Here is a 21,934-nt window from a genome sequence, read left to right as displayed (position 1 = left end):
ATTATTCACCACGACCAAGTGGGATTTATACCTGGGATGCAGGGCTGGTTCAATATCCGCAAAACAATTAACATGATTCATCACATTAATAAAAGAAAGGACAAGAACCATATGATCCTCTCAATAGATGCAGAGAAAGCATTTGACAAAAGACAGTGTCCTTTCTTGATAAAAACCCTCAAGAAAGTAGGGATAGAAGGAGCATACCTCGAGATGATAAAAGCCATATACAAGCGACCCAACACTAATATCATCCTCAATGGAAAAAAACTGAGAGCTTTCCCCCTAAGGTCAGGAACAAGACAGGGATGTCCACTCTTGCCACTGTTATTCAATATAGTATTGGAAGTCTTAGCCTCTGCAATCAGACAACACAAAGAAATAAAAGACATCCAAATTGGCCAGGAGAAGGTCAAACTTTCACTCTTCACAGATGACATGATAGTCTACATGGAAAACCCAAAAGATTCCACCAAAAAACTGCTAGAACTGATTCATGAATTCAGCAAAGTAGCAGGATATAAAATCAATGCATAGAAATCAGTTGCATTCCTATACACCAACAATGAAGTGACAGAAAGAGAAATCAAGGAATCGATCCCATTTACAGTTGCACCAAAAACCATAAAATACCTAGGAATAAATCTAACCAAAGAGGTGAAAAATCTATACACTGAAAACTATAGAAAGCTGATGAAAGAAATTGAAGACACAAAGAATTGGAAAAAGATTCCATGCTCCTGGATAGGAAGAACAAATATTGTTAAAATGTCAATACTACCCAAAGCAATCTACATATTCAACGTGACCCCTATCAAAGTTAACACCAGCGTTCTTCACAGAACTAGAACAAATAATCCTAAAATTTGTATGGAACCAGAAAAGACCCTGAATAGCCAAAGTAATCTTGAAAAAGAAAACCAAAGCAGGAGGCGTCACAATCCCAGACTTCAAGCTATACTACAAAGCTGTAATCATCAACACAGTATGGTACTGGCACAAGAACAGACACTCAGATCAATGGAATAGAATAGAGAACCCAGAAATGGACCTACAAACGTATGGTCAACTAATCTTTGACAAAGCAGGAAAGAATATCCAATGGAAAAAAGACAGTCTCTTCAGCAAGTGGTGCTGGGAAAACGGGACAGTGACATGCAGAAGAATGAACCTGGACCACTTTCTTATACCATACACAAAAATAAACTCCAAGTGGATGAAAGACCTCAATGTAAGACAGGAAGCCATCAAAATCCTCGAGGAGAAAGCAGGCAAGAACCTCTTTGATCTTGGCCACAACAATTTCTTACTCAACATGTCTCTGGAGGCAAGGGAAACAAAAGCAAAAATGAACTACTGGGACCTCATCAAAATAAAAAGCTTCTGCACAGCAAAGGAAACAATCAGCAAAACTAAAAGGCAACTGACAGAATGGGAGAAGATATTTTCAAACATCTCAGATAAAGGGTTAGTATCCAAAATCTATAAAGAACTTATCAAACTCAACACTCAAAAACAAATAATCCAGTGAAAAAATGGGCAAAAGACATGAATAGACACCTCTCCAAAGAAGACATCCAGATGGCCGACCAACACATGAAAAAATGCTCAACATCACTCATCATCAGGGAAATACAAATCAAAACCACAATGAGATACCACCTCACATCTGTCAGAATGGCTAACATCAACAACTCAGGCAACAACAGATGTCAGCGAGGATGCAGAGAAAGGATCTCTTTTGCATTGTTGGTGGCAATGCAAGCTGGTGCAGCCACTCTGGAAAACAGGATGGAGGTTTCTCAAAAAACTAAAAATAGAACTACCCTAAGACCCAGCAATTGCACTAACAGGCATTTATCCAAGGGATACAGGTGTGCTGTTTCAAAGGGACACATGCACCCCCATGTTTATAGCAGCACTATCAACAATAGCCACAGTACAGAAAGAGCCCAAATGTCCATCGATGGATGAATGGATAAAGGAGATGTGGTATATATACACAATGGAGTATTACTCGGCAATCAAAAAGAATGAAATCTTGCCCTTTGCAACTATGTGGATGGAACTGGAGGGTATTATGCTAAGTGAAATTAGTCAGAGAAAGACAAAAATCATATGACGATTTTAAGAGACAAAACAGATGAACATAAGGGAAAGGAAACAAAAATAATATAAAAATAGGGAGGGGGACAAAACAAAAGACACTCATAAGTATGGAGAACAAACTGAGGGTTGCTGGAGAGGTTGTGGGAGAGGGGATGGGCTAAATGGGTAAGGGGCGTAAGGAATCTACTGAAATCGTTGCTTCACTATACACTAATTAATTTGGATGTAAATTTTAAAAAATAAAATATAAAGTTAAACTATAAAAAAAAAAAGAAAAGAAAAAGAACCAAACAATATTATCCAGGCTTTTCTAAAGTGAATTGTGCTTCAGGAAACCCTAATAGTCAACAGGAAAAAAGGGGAGGGGTTTAGAATCACAGTCACAAATACAGAAGGAATAATAGAATTAGAACATCACTCGTATGTAATCCTTAATAAAATAATAAATCTAGACAAAGAGCATCCATGGCTGCTGAAACCATTATGTTAGAGGCTGATGTGGAATTTAATAATGGATGAATTAGGTTGACTACATCTGAAGTCATCAATAAAATTAACATCATGAAATGTGGAATATTATGTACTTTCTCTTGTGATGCAATAGTACATAGTACCACCTATAACATATTTTTGCAAAAAAAACTGTATCTGAATATTATCAAGCTTCTAGAGCTAATTATCAGGAGGGATCAAAGGACTTGTTGAAGGATGCCTTGAGGTTGCAATTAGCCAAAATCTGTGGGAAATTCTATCGATCAACAAATAAATATCATAAATGGGAGTAGGGAGAGAGAGAATTGGTATAAATTAAGAGAAATTTAAGAGATACGTTAGTCAAATGCAAAGTGGTGGACTTTGTTTGGATCTTGAGTCAAGCAAATCAATTGCAAAAATACCAGAGATATGTGTGGAAATTTGAACAATGACTATGTATTAGGTAACGCAGGAGATTTATTATTATTAATCTTATAAGGTGTAACAATGATACTGTGGTTATCCTTTTTTTAAAGAGTAGTTAGCTGTTGGGTATTCGTACTGAAGTGTTCACAAGTTAAATTAAACCATATCTGGGATTTCCTTTAAAATATTCCAGTGACCACAGTACAGGGGTAGAGGAATGCTGTGGAAATGCATAGAGTAAACAGTGCTGACAAGCCTTAGAAGTAATATGGGTGGATACATGGGGTGGGAGGGTAAATACAGTATCTCCCCTACTTTATTATCTTCCATAATAAAGAACTGGGGTTGTGTTCTGTTGAATTTTACATGGGCTGTATCCATACAGATCCCAGCCCTGGGGCCAGTTCTGACTTACTGAGAGTTCAGCAGGAGGATTCCCTCCCTGATCCACACAGAGACCACAGGTTCAGTGTCTGCAGGGTGCACAGGAGAGAAAGGAGCCAGGGGTTAAGAAAACAGTAAAGCAAGCAGGTGAAAGCAGGCACCCACCTGTGTGCTGAGGATTCACGGAGAGTGGGGGGGGACCCTGGCGAACAGAAGACCACATGTCCAGTCCAAAGAAGGCAGCCAATGTTGCCATGTGGGAACAGGGGCACCAGATGGCCAACTTTCCTGATTTTTCATTAGAAAACTGAAATCTGAGCATTTCAGTAAAATCTCCCAACATGAAGGGAAACAATTAAAAATTGTTTCAATGCTTGGCCACTCAGTGCTAGAAAGCTGAACAAATTCTGTCAGGAGGCTAGATTTGTTCCACGGACTGCTGTTTTGTGATCTCTGACACCACACCATGTAATGCATTATACAGTGCTGTGATGCATTAATAATTGTTGACATCTTTAGCAGTTGGGTCACATGCTGGGACAACTGGGGTCGCATACATCTGAAATACCCAGACCTTTTACATGCAGACAGCTGTCAAGCCAGACATCCAGAGTTCAGCCATACTGAACTCTGAACTGAACATGGGCATACAATTATCTCTGTCAAATTGCATATTGTCATTTGTCAGAAACATTTGTCTCTGGATTGTCTCTACTTGTCCTCCAAATTCTATGGAATTTTTACTCCCTTCCAGCTTTGTGTTGCTCACAATAAGCCTGTCTTCATCCAAAGTAACTACAAAGTCAATGTCAGCCAGGGATGTGTCGGGCTCTTCTGCTCGAGATCACCTATAACTTCACCTACCTTCCAAGTTTGTCCATCTCGTATTTACACATCTTCCTCCTTAAAGCCACCCTACGTCAGACACAGGCCTAATCCACCAATCTTGCGGCGTTAATCGTGTCACCTCCTCCCATCTGTATGGTACTATATGGTTTTTAAGGCATTTTCCCAAAATATCCTGACTTGATCTTTGTCACCTATCACAGGCTTTAAAAATCCAATCAATGTCACATTAAGATGTTGCATTACAAATCTGCCAGTAGTCTATTTGTTTGTTTATAACCCACTACTAATTTCCTAGCAGGGGATTTCTAGACTAAATAGAGAAAAGGCAACTAATTTCACTTCCTTCCTTCCCACCTCACCATTTAACCAGAAAAAGAGCTCCCCAAAGCACCACCATTCCCACAATAGCTAACAGAGACAGAAACAATATTTAAGAGAAAGTTCTAACCTTGAGAGGTGACAGAAAGTAGAATGGGTTGCTTGTGAAGAAAAGGCATTTTGATGCCAGAAGTTTTCAACTAGGAGCTGCGGTTCTGTAGAAGGGATTCCAACATGGATGGGAAGTTGTGCGGAATGATCTTACATTCAGTTATTTCTGTCCATGTGAGGAACCTGTTCCGTGCTCAGCTCTCAGAAGTATCTGACCAGTTCTTGCAGTGAGTAACCTGTGACATCAGAAACACACTTGGCAAGTCTGATCATTTTTATGCTTTGCATATTTTACAACCAATTCCCTTTTTAAAAAAAGAGTTTTCAGCAAGTTTTCTTTTAAAAATGCCAACCTTTCCACTGTCGTTCAAAAACGAAGAGAATCCATACAACAGAATATTATTCAGCTATAAAAAGAAATTAAGTAGTGATACAGGGTAGAACATGGATGAATCTTGAAAACATTACGCTAACTGAAAGAAACCAGTCCCAAAAGACTTCATGTTCTATGATTCCATTCATATGAAGGTTCGCAATAGGAAAATGTATACAGATAGAAGGTAGATTAAGTGGTTGCTTAGGGCTGAAGTGAGGAGCCAGTGGTGATAGGTAAAGGATGTGGGGTATCTTACTGAGGTGCTGAAAATGTTCTAAAATTGACCATAGTGATGGTTGCACAATTCGGTGAATACACCAAAATCCATTGAAACGTACACTTTAAAACGGTATATGAATTACTTCTTAAAACTGTTTTCTTTTAAACTTAAACAAACTTTCTTCTTATACTTATTAATGGACAGATACTTGTCTCCAGGCCTGGGCTAGATTTCTCACCATCTGCCGAGGATGAACCTGTAAGCAGAAGGCTCTCGGTGGGTGAGAGCCTGGCCTCAGGTTAGATGAGGAGGGCAGACATTCTCGCATTTCAGTGGGCATGAGGCTCTCCATCCTCAATCTGTAGCAGAGGAGATGGACAAGAACTCCACCATCCACCCACTTTCTCTGAGCCTTCTAGGTCTTGCCTCTCAACGCTCCAGGTAGTATTTCTATCCCAGGATTTAACTATATCCTGTCCATAAAAACAGCAGAAACCACTCTTTCGGAAGAACGCGTTTGGGACGACTCTCAAGCCGACTAAACTTGTTCTCTGCTCGGCCCACACCTCCTGGGGATGTGGGGCACCCACCCACCCCTTGGCAAAGCAGTCCCCACGCTTCAGAGGAGTGCTGCCTACAAAAACAAAAACACAGATTTCCTGCCCCCTCCCCCCACCCCTCAGGAGGACTTCTGAACCTGGCATTTGTGGCATGCATGAAAGGACACCCACCACTCGGACATCTCTAGAAGACGTCTGCTCTGCGGTCCGCCAGCAAATTGCACCACTGCAGACTGGCACCGGAGACAGGAGACACAAAATGGGGAGAGGGAAACGCCCAGTGCACATATCCCAAACTCTGCACGTCCGCCCAGGGAGGCCTGTGCCTGGAGAGGGGAAAAGGGCCCCCAGTCTCGGAGTGTCTGCAGCTAGGAGAGAAGGGAGGGACTGCTCCACTTCCGCCCTCCTCTTGAGCCCTGGACCCAACTCCCGGGAGCGGTCGCCCTGCTAGCGACCCGCGACCCAAGGCGCGCGGAGCCACGCCCCACTCTGCCCCAGGCGAGGGGCAGCAGACGGGAAGCCGGACCTCCTCCCGGCGCCAGGAGCTCGGGCACGCCCAGTAGATTTTTGACCTCGAAGTACAGGCGGGGCCCCACCACTCGTGCGGCGCCCCTGGATCTTCAGTCCACAACGCCGCTACTGTGGCCGGGGAGTAGATGCCGTTAAAGAAAAGGCCTAGGAAGAGAAGTAGAAGGAAGCAGAGTGCAGACGTCCGGGTTCGAGTGGCTGGACGGTGCGTGAGGGCAACAAGTAGCTTGCACAGCGGGTAAGAAGCGTCAGTGCGAGCTGCTTCCTGCCTGCGGCGGAGCGACCCGCGCACGCAGGCAGAGACAGCAACTGAGAATGCTAAAGAGAGGCTAACTTCTTCCTTTGGGCAAGGAGATAAAAGGGGGGTGAGAGTATCCAAAAGGGTCGTGCTCCAGGTGAGGCTCGAACTCACAACCTCGGCATTGCTCTGCATGTACTGCTGTATAAGTACCGCGCGCTAACCGATTGCGCCACTGGAGCTCCGCTTAGCCGGCCTCGCGATGGCTCTATCAGGGTTCACCCGGGCTCGGTGCGGGCTTCAACGGAGCATGCGCACTGGTGGCTCGCGGCTCGGCGGGAGTCGGTCCGGGCCCCGAACCGCCCTCCTGCAGCTGCGGGCCCCGCGGCCCTAGGCGGAGTGAGCGGGGACTTCTGCGAGGGTCTCCCCCCGGAACGGAGGGCCGGTCGGCTGGGCAGTGACGGGCAGGCCAGTGGGCCGTTGAAATGAGCTCAGCCTGCCTCGCTGGGCAGCGCGGGAGGAGGAGCCCCGGCGTTACGTTCGGCGTCCTCCGGGAGTTTCGCCTCCGGGAGAGGGCCCCGCGAAGAGCCGGGTTTGCGGCCGGCGGGAGGACCTCGGTGCGGTGGTGACGCGGGCCGAGGGGTGGGGCGGAGCCGGGCGGCGTCGGCTCGTCGGCCGCAAGTTCCCGGTGGCCGCCCCCCGCCCCGCGCCCCTCGTGACCAATTAGCAGGAGGCTGTGGCCCGGACTCCCCGCGCCGCCCTGGAAGTCAGCGGGGGCTGTCCGGTCAGGCAGCGCCGGGGCTGGGGCTGGACCGAGGGTGGCCTCCGCCGGCGGGGACTCCAGGACCCCAGAGGGCGGGGACTTCAGCATTGGAGCGTGGTGTGCCCGGGAGTTTTTCCGCGACCCCTTGTGCATCCTGCGTGCAGGCACAAGGCGTGTCCCCAAAACTGTTTCAAGCTACGGGCATTCCGGGGATACGATAGCCTGAGCCTTCGAGAGGGTGCAGGCTAATCCCCGCGTGTTTTGTTGGGCCACAACACGTTTGTTTAATTTTAAAACTAGTTTCTAATATTTAAAATCAAGAGGTCTCATACAAATATCTGCATATCCGTTTCTTTTTTAAAAACCAAACAGTGTAACACTGTACCTAGAGCCGAATTATAACTAAGCACTTTGTCTTCGTGGACCCCTTTCTCCATTAAAAAAAAAAATTAATAATATTTTACTACTGCAAAATAAAGACAAATATAATCCAGGCTGGATTTATTGTTACATCATGATTATATTTATTTTTTCTTCTGATTTAAAAAGAATTTAAAATGTAAACATTTTTGCGGGCAAAAGGCACTGTGCCTATTGAATCTAATTGTTAATTCCACCAGTAACCTGCATCGCCCTGGGGGGTTAGCTGCAACCACAATATACCCCCCCCCCCAGTGTCTTCCTCCAGGGTTGCCTCTCTAGATTATCTCCTGGGTCTCTGTTGGCTTGTTGGTCACCCCGTTTGGTTGACCAGAACCAGAAGAGCAAATAACAACACTATAATAGACTGGGGGAACCGGTATGAACAAGTGATGGGAGGCAGAATAGAGATCCGGTATGTAGACACTTTGATGGTGACTTGCCCACAGTAACAGGTTGTGGTAGGGTGACAGTGTCAAGCAGTAGAATTGTAAAAAGGCTTGAAATTCAAGCAGAATTTATTAGAATAAGGAGACAGTAAAAGTTTCTGTGTAAGGCAGAGGCCTCCCAAAGGTGATGTTTATAGGAAGCTCAATACCTACCATGTGCCTACCCAGAGAAAAGAGGTGAGACTCTCCAAATCATTTTGAACTGTAAGAGACACACATCCAGAGCAAGAGCTCAGATAGGGGGATGGTTAATACCCCTGCAACATCCCACCAGGCACCAGGCAGGTAGTGGGATACAGAGCTGTTTACAACATGGCCAGGAGCATGCCTGGCCAAGTCCAGGGTACCTCGAGGGCAGTGGAGACAGAGACTTTGAAATAAATAAGTTGGAACAGGCTGTTAAGGTAATTGCATGGTTTCCTTGAGGTGGGAATAACTTTAAATTTTAAAATTATATTTTATTTTATTTTTTAATTTATTTAAGTAATCTCTACACCCAACACAGGGCTTGAACTCACCGCCTGGAGGTTAAGAGCTACATACTCCACCCACTGAGCCAGCTGGGCACCCCTAGGTTTTTAAATTTTAAATTGAAAGAGATGGGGCACCTGGGTGGATCAGTCTGTTAAGCATCCAACTTTGGCTCAGGTCATGATCTCTCAGTTCATGAGTTTGAGCCCCACATCAGGCTTTGACCTGACAGATCAGAGCCGGAAGCCTGCTTCAGATACTGTGTCTCTTTCTCTCTCTGACCCTGCCCTGCTCCTTCTCTGTCTCTCAAAAATAAACGTTAAAAAAAATTTTAATAAATTGAAAGGGGTTAATTTCCATAGTATCTTCTCAAATGCAGTAGCATTAGTCCGGTCTTCCTCCCTCCAAGTCCCTCAGAAGAGCCCACCTGGTAAACTCTGGGCAGCCAAGTTGGCCCTGGTGGGCCACAGATCCATTCCTCCATCGTGGATCTACTCTTTCATTGGTTCAGCAGATTTTGGCTGATCCTGGTTGCATGGGAACTAAAATAGCTTAGCTCCCAAGGTAACCGGGGCTCTAAAGGAAGGACCTAGTAAGGGCAGTGCTGAACCTGGAGGGGGCAGTGTCAGAACCTCTGCTACCCAAGAGATTGTTACAAGGCAAGGTCTCTTGGGACCTTCAAATCACTTAAACTCATACAGACTGACTCTGAAGAGCAATGAATTAAGAGTCTGAGCTCTGACCCTCACTGGCTGAGTGATCTTAAGTAAATCTCTTACCCTTTCTGGGCCTTAATTACCTCACCTATAGTCTGAGACATCTAGACCAGATAAGAGCTTTCTAGCCTATTTTGACTGGAGAAGTCTTTTCACCATGTGTATACTTGCCAACACCTTGAGATTATTAAATCATTTAATAATCTTTGTGATGTGTAAAGTTCTTTTTAAAATAAAATTTATTTTGGACAGATGTATAACTTTAAAATAATCTCAAGCAATGTCTATAATATAAAGACTAGTCTTAACCTATTTCCATTTACTATGTAATTATATAAATTACATAAATATTAGTTTCAGGCACCCAATATAGTGATTCAACACTTCCATACATCACCCAGTGCTCATCACAACAAGTGCACTCCTAAATCCCCATCACCTGTTTTAATTCCTCTGGTAACCATCAGTTTGTTCTCTGTAGTTATGAGTCTGCTTTGTGGTTTGCCTCTCTTTTTCCCTTTGCTTGTTTGTTTTGTTTCTTAAGTTCCACATATGAGTGAAATTATATGGTATTTGTCTTTCTCTGACTTATTTCCCTTAGCATAATACTCTCTAACTCCATCCATGTCGCTGCAAATGGCAAGATTTCATTCTTTTTCATGGCTGAGTAATATCCTGGGGTGTGTGTGTGTGTGTGTGTGTGTGTGTGTGTCCACACAACATCTTCTTTATCCATTCATTAGTCAATAGACACTTGGGCTGTTTCCATAATTTGGCTATTGTAGATAATGTTGCTATGAGCATCGGGGTGCATGTGTCCCTTTGAATTGATATCTTTGTATTCTTTGGGTAAATACCTAGGAGTGCAATTGCCAGATCATAAGGTAGTTCTATTTTTAACTTTTTGAGCAACCTTCATACTGTTTTCCAGAGTGGCTGCACCAGTTTGCATTCCCACCAACAGTGCTTTTAACAAATAACTTTCAAAAGAACACTTATAAGCGCGCCTGGGTGGCTCAGTCCATTGAGCATCCATGTCTTGATTTCAGCTCAGATCATGATCCCAGGTTTGTGGTATCGAGCCCACACTGGGCTCTGTGCTGAGCATGGAGCTTGCTTAAGATTCTTTCTCTCTCCCTCTCCCATGCTCTCCATCTCTAAAATAAACATAATAAATAAATAAATAAATAAATAAATAAATATTTATCATTTGATATTGGGACAAATGTATATTAAAATGTATGAAATTTAATAACTCATTGTAGCATCAAAAATAGGCAAAAAAACTGCTTTTCTAAATGAATGTTTGGAATTTATGCTTTTTGCACTTAAAAAACTGGTTTATTTTTATTACTTTCTTGTTTTCATGTCTAAACGATGAGATAAAACAGAAGGGTTCAAGCTGCGATATACAAGCACCATTTTTAGTGGGTCTGGCTCATGTTTATTCCTACTAATGAAAGGCTGTATTGGATCTAATGGTCACTCTATTTCCTCTTTTTTGGCTTTGGTTTTTGATATCAGGATGAGCCAGATAAACATTTTGGTCAGCTGAATCCAATTTGCATGTCTGGTGAACAAAGATCATCTTGAGTCACATTGTAGAATTTTCATGTTATGTTCTTCATTTACTTTCTTTCGGCAAACTTCACATTTTACGTTTTTAGCCAGTGTTCCATAATGACAATATATTAAGCAGTATATGACTACAAGAAGTTGCCATGGAGTCATCAAAACCCATAGAGGATCCACCAGAGTGGCTGAGTCATATGCACACACCTGGTGTTCGGATGCTGCTGCAGGGTGCTGGTCAGCATGCATTGGGAGGCTCCCAAAGTGATCCCATTTTCATGGGGCAAGAGGTTGTCTGAAGAATACTTTTTTTCAGACTACAAGTTTGAAAGCTGCCACTGCCACCTATAAGTGCAGACCTCAAGTGTAGACTATCTTGACTGCCTTTCTGAACCTCTGGGATCACGCAGCATCTGAGATCCCCTCCTGTGCTAACTAGTCCATGATCCTCCCCAGCACCACCTGGGGAAATGACCCTTTATTTTCCCTTAGGAGGAGAAAGGCCCAAGGCCCAAACTTGAGGGAAGCGTGAGGCGGACTGAACCGGTTACATGCAGCAGTGGAGCATGATAATTTGGGGAAACACAGATCCCTTCATTCTGGATTGAAGCTGAAATGAAAGACATGGTAAGAGCCCATCAGTTGAGAGGAAACTCAAAAAGACTGCTCACACCCATTGTTGGTAAAAGTGTGGGAAATGGACACTGTTGTTTTGTTTTGTTTTGTTTTGTTTTGTTTTGTTTTGTTTTGTTTTGTTTTGTTTTGTTTTGAAGACCGTTGGGTAGGATCTATCAAATGCATGTATCCTTTGACCCAGTGCTTCTGCTTCTAGGAATCTGCCCTATAGAGACACTCGTATATGGGAATAAGTATTTCATCAACTCTAAGATGCCCTAAACTGGAAAATATACTGTTGTTTTATGTACCATTAAGAAAGGAGGAGCTCAGTTGGTTGACCATTGGACTTCGGCTCAGGTGACAATCTCACGGCTGGTGAGGTCCAGCCCCACATAGGGCTCCACGCTAACAGTGCAGAGCCTGCTTGGGATTTTCTCTCTCTCTCTCTCTCTCTCTCCCCTCTCTCTCTCTCTCTCTCTCTCTCTTCCCCTCCTCCAGTCGTGCTTTCTCTCTGTCTCAAAATAAAGAAACTTAAAAAAAAGAAAGAAAAAATCCTGCCATTTAAACTATGATGCTGTACTTTCATATTACTTAGACTTTTTATTATATACTTATTAAAAGAGCTCTTTTAGACAGACTCAGACATACTTTTTTTTTTAATCATATATTAGTCTTGAGAACTGCTACAGCTCTCTGCCCAGCTTTTCCGCCTCTTGGTTCCTCCCACTTACAGACCAGCCAATGCTTGGGAGGGGAAAGGCTCTCAGGGTGTCACACTCACCTCAGTGTACTTCTCTTCTCCCTGAAGTCATGGCCCCTCAATACCTGGACTGCCTCAGTAGCTCTTCATTGCCTTCAAGCAGATGTGTGTGTGTGTGTGCGCATGTGTGCGTGTGTGTGTGTTTATTGTACCTCTAGCCACTATCTGTGGGAGTAGCTTAATAGAAAACAACACTTCAAGAGGTAGCACGAATTCATCCTTCAAACAGGGACATTTCTGAGAGCAAGAGGGTCACTGCCAATAATACTGGGTCAGGGGGGCATCTAGGTGGCTCAGCCAGCTTGAGCATCTGGCTTCTGCTCAGATCATGATCCCACAGTTTGTGAGCTCAAGCCCCGCATCTGGCTCTGTGCTCACAGCCCAGAACCTGCTTCAGATTCTGTGTCTCCCTCTCTCTCTGCCCCTCCCCCGCTCACACTCAGGGTCTCTCTCTCTCAAAAATAAATTTTAAAAAAACATTAAAAAGGGGCGCCTGCGTGGCTCAGTCGGTTACGTGTCCAACTTCGGCTCAGGTTACGATCTCACAGTCCGTGAGTTCGAGCCCCGCGTCAGGCTCTGTGCTGACTCCTCAGAGCCTGGAGCCTGTTTCACATTCTGTGTCTCCCTCTCTCTCTGACCCTCCCCCGTTCATGCTCTGTCTCTGTCTCAAAAATAAATAAACCTTAAAAAAAAAAAATTAAAAAAAAAAACATTAAAAAGATAATAATGCTGGATCAATGAGCATGACATGTGACTGTCACGGACAGCCAGAACACACGGCCACCCTAATCCTAGTCCCCTTTGAACTGCTGTAAATACATAAATCATAAATAAGAAAGATTCCTTATTAACTTTTTTTAAATTTGAGAACATAGATGGGGGGTGTGCCTGTTATTAACTAAGTGCTTCTCTGCCCCAAATACGCCTTTCTCGCCCTGCTCTGCAATCCTGTTAGCCAGTGCTGCCTTAGACCTTGTCAGTGAGTGGACAGTGTTTTTCTTCTGGCTCCTCGAGCACACAGCTGGGTGGTTTCTCAGTGAGATTTTGCTGTCCCCCAACACACAGTTTCCTGCCTGTCAACTCTAGCCTGCTGCACCTCAGCAAACTTCTCTGCCGTCCAGTAGGCCACTACCATGAGTCTCAGCTTTGGCGGGAGGAAGGGCCCCTTCCAAGTTCCTTCCTTCCATGGGTTTTCTACATCATCTCTGGAGGTAGTGGCTTCTCCCTCTATCCCTATTCCTGTATTCATTAAAGCTCCATTTACCCCCCTCAGTGGTTACTCCCTGTCTACTGGTTAACAATTTTTTTTTTTTTGCTATTTATAAAGTATAATCTCTGTTTGATTTTATTTTTCCAGAGAACAGTTTTTCTTCAGTCCTTAAGGACTTAGCTCTTTACATGGGCTTTGGTGGAGGTCGTGGGCAGCACCGGCAGGTCTAAATCAGGGCGGTGGTGTTCGGTCCTTCTGTGCTTCACGAGAGCCATTCCTGACTACCTTGCTGTGAATGGCACAACTCACACAGTAACGTAGTTTCACATACAGCTTGGGAAGCACATAGGCATCGAAGACACTCGCTTCAGAAAGTCCCTGACCCCGGCGGCCTCTACTATGTTCCAGATAACGAACTTCTTAATGGCCTTGTCCTTGGGTACGCAGCGGGCACAGTTGGTACAGCGAATAGGCTGCACGTGGCCAAGGCCTTTTTTGGCACGACCATTGTTCCTTCTTTTCTTGGTCATCTTGGAAAAGAGGACCCGAGAGAGCAACAATTTTTTATACTGAATTTTCTCTGTTCAAATTCCTGGTGTGGTTTCTGGATCCAGGCTCATACAGGATGCATTTGTTATTTCTTTCACTTGTCATTTGAAAACAAAATATTTCAAAGGATATGGAGAATACGTGCTGGGTTGGAAAAAATAACACCCTTCTACAGTGCTTACCATGTGCCAGGCACTGTTCTGAGAACTTTACACCTTATTAAGTGTGGTCATTCCCGTGCCAGTATTATGAAGTAAGTAACATTATATTTTCCTTTTACAGATGAGGACACTGATGCATGGTGAGGTCACCTAAGTAAATAGGAGAGACCGGATTCAAATGCAGATTGTGTGATTTGAGAATCCATGCCCTTGACACTACAGAGAGTAGGGTGCTCAAAAGGCCACTGGAGTAGGAGGGCCATGACAGTGCCTGGCATTTAGAACGGGGCCTCTCAAGAATCACCCTCAAGAAGGCACTTATCAGGACTCACAGAGCCCCTGCGTGATGGTGGCTAAGGGTCCTAATTTGACATATAGGAAAGATCAGATAGAACTAGGGCCGCTAGAGAGATGAAAACTGGGGCCCAGGGGTGCTGGGGCCCCTGGCTGCCCCAAACCCTCCTGCTGAGAAGATGGGTGGTTCTCCTGTCAGTTCTGTCAACAGTTGAACCCAAACATACTGGACCAGGTATGTGAGGGCAGTCTCTAAGGAGACTAAGCACAGATGATGATGGTGTCTTCCCTTTGAGAGGAGGAAGGGAGAGTCTTAACAGAGGCAGCCACAGAACTCTGGGGTTGCAGTTCCTCTGGGCTATCCTTAGGTCAAAGTGTTGGGGCCTGTAGGAAAGCTTACCCTGTGAGGCTGAAGAAAGACAAGGAAGTGGAGGAAAACAATCTTCACTTATATGTCTGTTCAGCCAGGAACTGCCCGGCTTCAAAATTCCTTTACATGTACACACTGTGAAAAATAACGGGAAACTTCACTAAAATGCAGTGTGGAGGTTCCGGCAGGGGGAGCTCTCCTACACCACTACGCAGCCGTCAATTGCTGACCCAAGAGGAAGACGCGAGTTGACGGGGCTAGTGGATACCACTCCACTACTCCAGCCAAAGGACAGTGCTTTCCTCGTCCCCGGGGCAACAGCTCAGCCAATGAGAAGCCACCATACTTGGAACTCCCAGTTTACCCCAATGGACTTTTAGTTTCTAACAGCCTGTCCAACTGACCCCTTTTCTCCTTAAAAAAGCGTACCTCTCCTCTCTTCCCCGGACTTGCCTTTGGTTTTGGTGCAACTTCTTTGTCCCGGATTACAGTTCTCTTTAATTACTGAATAAGCTCGTAAAATAACTGGCAGTTTTAATTTTTAAGGTTAATAATTACTTGGTGATCAGAGGTGGCATCCAGAGAAGACCCCCACCCCCACCCCAGGGCTCCCGGGGCTGGTGAGCAAATAGGTGCGGTACCCACGGAAATGTTGCCGCTCACTGCTTTCTCTCCTTCTCTGGGGTTGGAGGGTAAGTGTTTTGGTTTGGGGGGGGGGTTGTTTTGTTTTGTTTTTTAATCTTTGGGAGTACAGTTTGGCCTTTGGTTGGATTCCTTTTCGGCATCAGACTGTTCCCTTTGGAGCTGTGCCAGTTCGAACTGTGTTGGCCTTTGTTCCTACTCCCCTTGGGACTGAACTGGTGAAGTGGGAACTGTGCCTGTTGGAACTGCCATTGGGTCCTAATCCTGTTTGTAACTGGACTGTTCCTTCAGACACTGCTAGCTAGCCCCTGTCTGATTCCTTCTGGAACCAGACTGTTCCTGAAAAACTTCTAAGAAATGGGATTCCAGTCATCAAAATGCTTTGAGGGCACCCCCCTTACTGGGAATCCAGCTGGTTTTATGTTTAAAAACTATGCACACTCTGCATGCACACTTACAGATTAATGGACTGACTTAACCAGAAGTGATTTAGAACTTCAATGGCCTATATTATAGGGAACTTTTGATATCCCCGAACTTTAACTTTTCAAAGCTGAATTGGACAACCATGGTTCTAAAATCGACAAAACTGAATAGGACTGAATAGGATTCCTGTTTTAATTGGTATTTTGACGCTTCCAATTGCTATCAGGAATCTAAAATCCCTCTCTCCTGACCTTTTGGTATCTTTCATCTGACCATGTCAAATGTTCCCATTTAAACTTACCTAGCATCATGGTTTATGATTTAAAAAAACAAAACAAAAAACCCTCTGGTCCTTATGTCTAGAGGCACTTTGAATCTTTCATGCCAGATACTGCCTGCAGCAGGATCAAGAAGGTTTTATGGAAAATTGGGATAGTCTCCATGACCACAGCTAAATAAATAAGAAACAACCTACCTTGTGGGTTTTGAAAAGTTTAAAGATAATAATAAAATAGCCTCCAAGATACAATTTATAAACCAAATGAGGCAAACAAACAATTAAAAAGAAAAAAAGGGGCTTCTGAGACCTCTTCTGCCCCTCCCCCATCTTTCTTGCCTACAGACACAAGGCAGCTTACCTTTGTGCTCATCTCCTGCCTCCTAATCAGCTGGGAAAAACTACAGTCAGATTGGAAATGAATCCCTCTCTGTCCTTACTGACACCAGACCTACACTCTGTGCTTAACTCCACTGCTCTAAAGCAGCCCGTGCCTCAGAGGACTAAAAAGCAGCTCAAATACTGGGGGTTCTCTGATAAGCCTCAACAGATTCTCATCTCTGAACCCATTCCCTTTTGCCGAGGTCCTTTGAGAGATCCACACCCTTTTCTCCTGAGTTCCTCAGCACCTATTCATTTATTGGGCTGAGCTTTCTTAGAAGAATATCATGCCAGGGGCGCCTGGGTGGCTCAGTCGGTTGAGCATCTGACTTTGGCTCAGGTCATGATCTCACAGTTTGTAGGTTTGAGCCCCACATCGGGCTCTGTGCTGACAGCTCAGAGCCTGGAGCCTGCTTTGGATTCTGTGTCTCCCTCTTTCTCTGCCCCTGCCCCGCTCACACTCTGTCTCTCTCAAAAATAAACATTAAAAGTATATATATATATATTATAATAATAAAAAAATATCATGCCAGAATTTCTTTCTCCCAAAAGGGAAAAATAATTCTAGAATTTGACAGTGGTAACAAAATTAGCGAACAAAAGGAAATGAATGACCTTTCATCATCTTTTCTATGCTCTGTCTCTGATGGCACTATAGCTGAGTCTGAGGACAGTAATCATTTGTTCCTTTTGGATCAGCTACCACCCTCTTTATGGGCAAAATCATCTACTGATATTGGCAGAATCCACAGTGCACCTCACATCAAGATTCAAATAGGTCCCTCAAAACCACTCTCTAGAATTAATCAATACCCTGTAAATAAGGAAGCCCTTCAGAGCAGCAAGTCCATAATAGAGGGTTATAAGACTTGGGGCCTGATTATCCCCCGTACTAGTCCCTGTAACAACTCTATTTTACCGTGAGAAAACCCAACAGCCAAGGATGGATGTTTGCCCATGACCTCCAAGCAATAAGTAACATTGTTATCCCTTGGCATCCAGTTCCCCATCCTCATCCACTACTGACATCCATTCCCACTGAAAGCATATTTTCACTATCATTGTCCTATACAGTGCATCTTAGTATCACTGTTGATAAGGACATCCGATATCTTTGCCTTCATTTGAGGAGAATGGCAATACACCTGGACAGTAATGGCCCAAGGTTACAAAGAGATTCCTTCCCATTTCTAACAAAACTTAAAGGCTGATTTGGATGATAGAACGTTTTTTTCCAGGCTCTAATTTGTTTCAATAGGCTCATGACCTGCTTCTCTGCTCCCCTTCTCAAACCTCTTCACCAGAAGAGTTAAAACTCCTGTTAAAACTCTTGGCTTTAAAGGGACATAGAGTGTCCAAAGAAAAATTGCAGTTTGTTCAAACTCAGGTTCAATTATTTAGGACACCTGATCTCAGAACAAGGACTAGATTTGGGTCCAGGTAGATTTCAAGGCTTCCTGAATTTCCCAAAACCTAAAACTAAGCAATTTCTTGAACTGGCTGGCTATTACCACAATTGGATTCCAAATTTCTCTGATATGGCTCAGCCTCTATGTGCTTTACTAAAAAACAACATCCCTATCCCTGTTATTTGGAAAGAGGGGGATGACATAGCCTTTGGGACTTTAAAGGCCTAACAAAACTCCCTGCCCTTGGAATCCTAATTATCAACTTCCCTTTTTCCTCTTTGTATGTGAAAGGGAACGAACTGCCCTTGGAGTGCCCACCCAAAAGCACAGGGACCATCATCGCCCTGTGAGGATTATAGCCAACAACTGGACTGGACATCCTCTATGGATCCCTTGCCTGAGAGCCATTCCTGCCACTGCCCTTTTAGTTAAGGCCACTGCAGAAATAGTCACAGGGTCCCCTTTAACCATCCTTGTGCCACCAAACTCTAAGGAATAGACTCTTGGATCTTTGTGACACATGTAAAGAAAGCACCAAACCCTAGCTCTACCTGCACACCCACCATCTGGTGACCTGAAAGTAAAGATTTCTCAGAATTGGGGGCGCCTGGGTGGCGCAGTCGGTTAAGCGTCCGACTTCAGCCAGGTCACGATCTCGCGGTCGGTGAGTTCGAGCCCCGCGTCGGGCTCTGGGCTGATGGCTCGGAGCCTGGAGCCTGTTTCCGATTCTGTGTCTCCCTCTCTCTCTGCCCCTCCCCCGTTCATGCTCTGTCTCTCTCTGTCCCAAAAAAATAAATAAATGTTGAAAAAAAAAATTAAAAAAAAAAAAAAAGAAAAAGACTTCTCAGAATTGAAACAGACAACATCTGGACAGATGGCTTTCTCAAGATGTCTGGACCAGGCCTATACACCTTTTCACACTGTTGCTTCTATCTCTGTTGTGGAAAGAAAATGCCCTTTGTCTGCATTTCCCAATGTCTTGCAAAAGGAGGAAACCTTTGATTATGAGCTTTTCATAAACAGCCACATAATAATCCTGTGAGCATTTCTGAAGGGTTAGAAGATTCAGAATTCATGATAGTCTTTTATCTGAACTATTAACTGACTGGATTCTTACCCCAATTCACGGTTTCTGAATTTACAACTTTACAGACTACTGCTGAATAACACATATGGTTCTAAACAGTTCTTTTGAAGTAACAGTGTTATTTTCCCTTAATCTACCTTTGAAGTTTTGCTATTCTTGCAAAAAAGTTCATCAGCTGTTGCTTTGTGTTTATACATTATGCTGTATCTTCCCAAATGCGCTCTGTTTTTTCATTCAGTGCACTCCCACAGTATTTCACTATTTTGCCTCATAGTCACTTTAAGAGGGGACCTCCAGGAGGTATACATGACTTCGGGTTTGCCTTCATAGGGGAAACCTTACTTCCCTAAGCCCAGATAAGTGCCAATAAATATTTTCAGTTGGCTACTTTCAGACCTTGGGTCCTGGTTTTAAACCAACGTAGAGTTTGGAATTGTTGTGTTGCTTCTAATTCCATACTTGTCTGTCAATCTTTTGCAGAAAGGAGGTGCCCTTGCAGAAAGGAACATACAGACTTCCAATGAAAAGTGCCTGAGAGTTTCTTCCTTCTAACCTTCCCTGTTATTCCAGTGTGGCTTAAGTGACTTCCAACTGCTATGCACTTTCCGTCCGACGTTAGACATGACAACCAGGAAAGGTTCTTCTTGGAGCTGAGAGGAAAAAAACACTAAATATAAAGAACCTGACTATTGATCAATTATGCCTTCAAGGAAAGATCGAAAGGGTGAAATGTGAGAAATAATAACTGGGAAACCTCACTAAAATGGAGCCCAGAGGTTTCTGCAGAGGGACCTCTCACGCCCTACCACACAAAGTTAACTGTAGACCCAACAGGAAGAGATGGACTTGACCTTATGTGGACTTGACCTTGCATGTAGATACACTCTACTACTCCAGCCAAAGGGAGAGATTTTTTCCTCATCCCCAGGCAACAGGTTAGCCAATGAGAACCCCCCATACTTGGAACACCCGGTTTTCTCCAATGGACTTTTAGTTTATAACAGCCTTCCCCAGTTATGCCTTTTCTCCTTAAAAGAGTCTACCTCTCTCCATCGTTCCCCAGACTTGCCTATGGTTTTGCCTCAGCTTGTTTGTCCCAGATTGTTATTCTCTTTTATTCCTGAATAAAGCCATTTTTGCTGGTAAAATAAACTGGGAGTTTTTATTTTTAAGGTTAACAACACATGGTTTAGCCATTCTATTAATGGACATCTGGGGTTATTTCCTGTTTAAACCTGTCATAAATAAAGCTGCTAAGAGCATTCTTGTGCACAGGTTTTTGTTTTCATTTCTTTGGGGTAAATACAGGAGTGGAATTGCTGGGTCATAAGGTAGGGTTTTTTGTAAAAATTTTTTATTGTAAAACTTTTAATGTTTATGTATTTTTGAGGGAGCGAGAGATTACAGAAGGGGCAGAGAGAGAGGGAAACACGGAATCTGAAGCAGGCTCCAGGCTTCTAGCTGTCAGCACAGAGCCTGACACGGGGCTCAACCTCACTGACTGTGAGATCATGACCTGAGCCAAAGTTGGATGCTCAACCGACTGAGCTACCGAGGCGCCCCAATTGTAAACATTTTTTTAGTTTTATTTATCTTGGGAGAGAGCATGAGCAGTGAAGGGGCAGAGAGAGAGAGAATCCCAAGCAGGCTCTGCACTGTTAGCACAGAGCCTGATGTGGGCTTGAACTCACAAACTTCGAGATCATGACCTGAACCAAAACCAAGAGTCAGACACTCAACCGACTGAGCCACCCAGGCACCCAAGATAAATAAAACTTAAAAAAGACACTCTGACCTCTGAGAGGACACAACAGCTTCTGGTGTTGGTATCTCTGATGGGGTCACTTTAAAGCTGATTCTGCAAGATCCAGGAAACTGCCAAGCCCTACGTGACAGGGAAGCTAAGGGAAAGGCCCAGGGTGTGGAGTTGGGGAGCACAGGCAGGCCGGCAGTCCCTGCTTCCCCCACCCCCATCCTTGAAGACACCCTCTCTTACCTCCATTGGCTTTTTTTGTGGTTGTTTGGCTATCATTTTGTTCTTCATTTCTTATTTTATTGCACTGTGATGAATGAAGATGGTCTGATTATTATTTTGGGGAGGGAGGATGTGTTAATATTTCTTTTGTAGTTGAGCCTATGGTCAACTTTTGTGAATGTGTACTCTTCTCTTAAAATGCAGTTCTAGGGGTGCCTGGGTGGTGCAGTTGGTTAAGCGTCCTCCTCTTGATCTCGGCTCAGGTCATGATCTCACAGTTCCTGAGTTCGAGCCCCACATCCAGCTCTGTGCTGACAGCTCAGAGCCTGGAGCCTGGTTCAAATTCTGGGTCTCTCTCTCTCTCTGCCCCTCCCCCACTCATACTCTGTCTCTGTCTCTCTCAAAAATTAAAAAAAAATTTTTTTTTAAATAATAAAGTCTTTATAAATAAAAAATATGAAAGCATTGACATTTAAAACTCAGCAGATGAGCTGAATAGTAGAATACTACAACTAAATAGAAAAACAGTAAACTGGAAGATTAGGCAGAATATTCCCAGAATGCAGAACAAAGGGAAATGGGAAAAAGAAAGAAAAGTTCAATGACATGCAGATAAGATCTAAAAGTTCTAACATTCATCAAAAAAATTTTTCAGAAACTGATAATAGAATTGATGAGAAACAAAAAAAAACAAACCAACAAGGGGTGCCTGGGTGGCTCAGTCGGTTTAGCGTCCAACTTTGGCTCAGGTCATGATCTCACAGTCTGTGAGTTCGAGCCCCACGTCAGGC

The 21,934-nt window shown here is 44.0% G+C and overlaps 2 long non-coding RNA genes, 1 other non-coding gene and 1 pseudogene across 3 annotated transcripts in view; 1 reads left to right on the top strand and 3 right to left on the bottom strand.

Moving 5' to 3' along the window:
• Positions 1 to 6,306, bottom strand: part of LOC124504003 (uncharacterized) — a 31,099-nt gene extending 24,793 nt beyond the window's left edge. The window contains exons 1-2 of the long non-coding RNA XR_006960284.1: positions 5,999 to 6,306; positions 4,691 to 4,907 (exon numbers count right to left, since the gene is read on the bottom strand). This is a non-coding gene — a long non-coding RNA (uncharacterized LOC124504003). The remainder of the gene's footprint in view (positions 1 to 4,690; positions 4,908 to 5,998) is intronic.
• Positions 6,295 to 20,435, top strand: LOC124504002 (uncharacterized). Its single transcript, XR_006960283.1, has 4 exons — positions 6,295 to 6,593; positions 11,477 to 11,611; positions 15,493 to 15,638; positions 19,649 to 20,435. It is a non-coding gene; the product is annotated as an uncharacterized LOC124504002 (long non-coding RNA).
• On the bottom strand, positions 6,743 to 6,835 carry TRNAI-UAU (transfer RNA isoleucine (anticodon UAU)). The gene is given in 2 exon segments: positions 6,743 to 6,778; positions 6,798 to 6,835. It is a non-coding gene; the product is annotated as a tRNA-Ile (tRNA).
• Positions 13,477 to 14,249, bottom strand: LOC124504001 (40S ribosomal protein S26-like; annotated as a pseudogene).
• Positions 20,436 to 21,934: the final 1,499 nt, after the last annotated feature.

The sequence above is a fragment of the Lynx rufus genome, unplaced genomic scaffold, assembly GCF_022079265.1.
Source record: "Lynx rufus isolate CCGP_SWC_20201006 ecotype Redwood Valley unplaced genomic scaffold, mLynRuf1.p SCAF_8, whole genome shotgun sequence".
NCBI lineage: Eukaryota > Metazoa > Chordata > Mammalia > Carnivora > Felidae > Lynx > Lynx rufus.
This window is presented reverse-complemented; position numbering and strand designations above follow the sequence as displayed.